This window comes from Sipha flava, unplaced genomic scaffold (assembly GCF_003268045.1).
Source record: "Sipha flava isolate LNK unplaced genomic scaffold, YSA_version1 17467_pilon_pilon, whole genome shotgun sequence".
In the NCBI taxonomy this organism is placed as follows: Eukaryota; Metazoa; Arthropoda; class Insecta; order Hemiptera; family Aphididae; genus Sipha; species Sipha flava.
Window position 1 is genome coordinate 1 of NW_020271993.1, and position 5022 is coordinate 5022.

General features: G+C 27.2%; 1 long non-coding RNA gene across 1 annotated transcript; it reads right to left on the bottom strand.

The window, feature by feature from the left end:
* Positions 1–412: 412 nt before the first annotated feature.
* LOC112680115 lies at positions 413–3514 on the bottom strand. The gene is made up of 3 exons (XR_003148285.1): positions 3424–3514; positions 707–903; positions 413–430 (listed from the first exon to the last, which is right to left on the bottom strand). It is a non-coding gene; the product is annotated as an uncharacterized LOC112680115 (long non-coding RNA).
* Between the last annotated feature and the right edge of the window lie 1508 nt (positions 3515–5022).

The following is a 5022-nucleotide window of genomic DNA, read 5'->3' on the forward strand; positions in this document are numbered from 1 at the left end:
CCACGGCCGTGAAAAACAACGACGAATAAGACAACCCACGAATCCGGCTCCGGCGATGTTTACACGCGGAGCTCCGCGATTCGTCGACACTAAAAAACGGCCCTTTTCAGGGTCATTATCCGTACAAACCTTTCCTGCGCACTTACACAAGTGTCCGCTGGTAAAGTGATCACGGTCGGTACGCTCGTTTGCTTAAGTCTGCTGTCGACTGTGTATCCAATTTTCTATCGCATCTGCTCAGGTCCAATACCGCTTGCCGCGGTCGCATATTCGAACCAGCCGCGCGGCCCGGAATAATTTTATTAAATGTATTACTTTTATTTAATGTTAAATAAATAACTTGATATTTATTTCGTGAACATTTATAAAAAGATCCGGGTTTCGGTAATCCCGGCACTCCGTTTCAACATATAAAGACAATGGTATGTACCTATAAACATAATTTTATTAATAAAATTTGGTTTTCCTCTATTTTTATTAACAAAAAATATCGTAGGAAATCATACCTCTCTCGAGGTACAATATTCCTAGTAATTTCTTATTGGGAAGTAAAATTATCCTAGAGTATTCTTACCGGGGGGTAAAACTTTCCTAGGATAATCGAACCCACTGAAGGGGGAATAATTAACCTAGGATAATCTTACCGGGGGTGACTATAACCTAGGATAATAGTACCGGGGGTAATATATGCCTTGGAAAATCTTACTTCCCCATCGGTAATATTTTCCGGGGGTATGATTTGCCTGTTACACCGCCACCATCGGACTTGAGTGCGCCGTGTCGCCTGTCGAGAGATACAGTCACGACGGTTGTATTAATCCGTGCTCGTGTAATATCCGATGATATACATAGCGATCTCGACACACACCTGTGATTTATATCACAAAGTCGCCGCACAGTGATCTGAAAAGTAAATTTACTTTACACAAAACTTAATTCAGAAAGTATGATAAAATGTTATCTAAATGAAATCTTTATTTTATAGGTATAACCTAACCTATATATATATATCTATTAGTTAATTAATTTGATAAAATTAAAGCCATAAATATTATTGATGTCTTTAGACAACTTAAAATGTATATAATTTAAAAAATATTGTCTATCATCGTGAGTATTTATTTCATTTTGGTTTTATTGGAAGCACATTTTAATTATTAAAATTATTCTTTTTGCATTTGTATACACAATGGAATATACGTATGAAGGTAAGTACCATTAAAACACATTTATATACACATATATTAATGAAGTTATAAAATTCAAATTTTTTAAATTGTGTTTTTAATGATATAATATATATTTCGTTAGTAAATAATTCAATAACTTTAAAATTACAAAAAATTACATCTTTATATTATATTATTTATAATGTATACAAGCTACATAATTGATTTTAATAAATTTGCTCTGCCTATATCTGCTTATGTGTTCATTATAATCTCGTTTTCAGCAGGCTGTAGTAGCGGTAAAAAACTAAAAAAATTAACCAACGATGATTTGTTTAATTTTTTACGAGGAGAAGGTGCAATGAAACCTCTGAGTGTAGAATCTAGATTTTTTCTACTGAAAAAAATCGCGAAAAACACAATGGATATGAACGGAGCTCAGAATTTGAAAGCCTAGTTTTGAATTTAGTACACACTTTAAAAAATTTTAGTAAAAACGTTAGAAATAACGTTAGAGAGTAGGGAGTTTTGTAACTTAAAGAAATACGATTTTGTCCAGGTTGATATGTTACACACTCGTTATCATAATTTCATTTAAAATTAATACCTATAACAATATCACAAAAATGTACCTATACATTATAACCAAATTCTTAATGTAATTAATTAATATCTAATTTATAATTTGATGATATATACCTAAGTTGATTCATTAATTTGTTATAAGTCAGATATATTAAAACCAATCAAGTAATATATTATTTAAATGCAAATTAAATAAGTTGTGAAATATATTTAAAAACAATACTTTTATACTGTGTAGGGTAATTTTTCACAAGAATATTATCAGTCACTATAATTAAAAAAAAAAAAAAGTACTAACCAATTTACTGGTTGCTTATCTTCGATTGATATTTTATTAAAAAAAAAAAAAAAAATACTAGAAAGAATGATGATTATTTAAAATATTCTTCACCACTAAATGCTTTAATCAAAATTGTATGGACTCATAATCCTACCGTTGACTCATGTAATGCTTTAACATTTTTAAGAACAATAAGTGAAGTAAGAATGTTTTATAATTTATAAATGTCTTTTACTCAAAACAGAAATTGTTTTATTTATATCTTATTTTATGTTGTTTAAGAAAGTTGGCTAAACCCTATTTGATATTAGAAAAATATATTTTCGCGGTTTTTTCAAATAAACCAATGAAAACAGCGTATTTGTATACGACGATGGGGCTCTAACCCAGAGGTTCCCAACCAGGGTGCCACGGCACCCTAAGGTACCGCGATATAAAATTTAGGGTGCGGCAAAAATATTTGAAATATACATTTATTTTTAAGCGCCTTCATGAAAAATATAGTACTGTGAGTAATAAAACAGACTATACTCTATGTCTATAGTATAAAAACTATTGTGTATAGTTAATTAGGTATACAAAATATAATTTAATGAATTAATTATTAAAACATATAATTTTTACATAGTAATACTGAGATGTTCAATTTATTTTAATTTTCATACTGGTTTGATTGCTATCGATTTGATGTGAACTGTTTTAGAGTTATTTACAGTCAAATACTTGTTACTTTGTCTTATCTTTATTATTTATTAATGCTAAATAAAACCGAAGTTACAAAATATAAATTTAAATATATGATATATTAGTATTGTGTATTCAGTATAAACTATAGAGTATAAAGCATTGGCTATAGGGTGCCTCCAAATTTTTAAAAAATAATAAAGGGTGTCGTGAGTCAAAAAAAGTTGGGAATCTCCGCTCTAGCCGATTTGGTAATACGCGGCCGGGGAATATATAAATTATGTCATAATTTTAAACATTATTATGTACTGAAAAAATATAAATAAATGTATTAAAAACATTATATTTAAATTGTTAATAAAAATGAATACTTTAATAACAAAAGAAAAAATGTAAAGGGGTCTAGAGATTACTCATGCAGTTAAAACACAAAAATATATTTAATAATAAAAAACAAATACCAATTCAAATAAATTGAAATTTAATTTATAAATTTAGAATATTAATAATTTAACTAAATATAGAAAGGAGAAAAATTGATTTATGTAATGGAAAAATATTATTTACACAACGGAGAATACTTAATTATTTTAAGTTTAATAAGTTAATGGATTAAATATAAAAAAATTAAGTCAAAGCTTAAAAACATAAATTTAATCAATTTTGTTATAATTACAGTTGTTATTCAAAATAAAAACGACTTACCGTTATTCCTGGGAGTAAGTAGATAAGTGATTGTCACTCGTAAGTTTGTTTTACTCTGGATCGGCTTCTAGATTTCGGCTGTTTACTCTAATAAAAAGAACAAATACAATATTTCAATAATTAATTATACTTTAATCATTAAAGAAAAATAAATAATAATTTATTTTTTTATTTCATTAGTATTAATATATACAATGGGCAGGAATTATAAAAAACATAATTTGTAAGAATGACAATAATTAACAAACGTGAATTAAATAATACAAGTAATATTAGACATAGATTATCTGTCTCATCGTTGCTCCCATCGCAGTATGGCGCCAAAAAATATTATTTAAATTTAAATGTTTTTTATTTACAAAAAATTATTTTAACGCATTAATCGATGGAATACTGTGGTCTGTTAAGGTTGTAATAGTTTATATACACTCTCATTTAAGTTTAAAACGATTTTTACTAAAACTATTAGGCTATAGTGCATATTAGGATATAACAATGTATTGTTATTTGAAATATGAATTAAATATTAAAAATTATGTCTTATAACAATCAATAATATTTATAAATACTTGTCAATCGCCATAAAAGAAGTACGTTTAAAAAGGCTTAGTTTTTTTAATTTATTTGTTATTAATATTAATACTCATATACTCTTGGCAGTAATCATAAAAAATGTAATTTGTACGAATGTAATGATTTAACAAACCGAAATAGAATATGACAAATAACATTGTACATAGATTAGCTGTCTCATCATTGTTTCCATTACGGTTTGTTAATCCGTGTGCCGCGGAATATTATTTAAATGTAGAAGTTTTTATTTAGGTACAACAATTTATTTTAATTATAAAAATACATTAACCAACTTAATACTAAGGTCTGTTGTAGGTTTAATAGTTTCTATTTACCCTTACTTGAATATCGTTTCGATTTATTTATTTTTAAATATTTCTAACTATTTTTCTTTAGCGTGATAATAGAAGGATCAATATAGCGATTTATTTGTTATTCATAACATGGATGAAATATTTCTCATTCAAATTTTTTTGAAAATTTTGATGCTTCACGTTAATATATCCAAGCAAGTTGTTAGGCTTTGTGTTGCCAATGCCTTCATTTGAAGAGATTTTCTTTTCTTTTTTTATTCTTTCCTCGACCCTGCTGTGTATTAAGTTACCCAGAACGCCACTGCGCGTCTTTTTAATGTCGTGTCCTTATCGGTCCAATTCAAATTTTTTACGTATTTCTAATATGGATATAATTTATTATTAATAAGCTCATTGTTTTATTGTTTTAATCATGAAGACTAGGTATATATATATAGATAAATATCTAGTTTTCATGGTTTTATTATTAATCAATTATCAATCAAGTACTTTAATAATAAAGGATAAATTTCATCATCTAAATACTTTCTTTCATTTGTTTTATTATATTTTATAACACGAATACATATTATGTACAGTATTGTCAGTACTTATACGTACCTACCTGTAGTGATACAGTACTCTTTTTGTGAAATTACTTAAATCAACAAAAACATGACAAGTAGTTAGACTAATTTTAAATATGTCCTTCAATTTTGAATATTAAAAACAA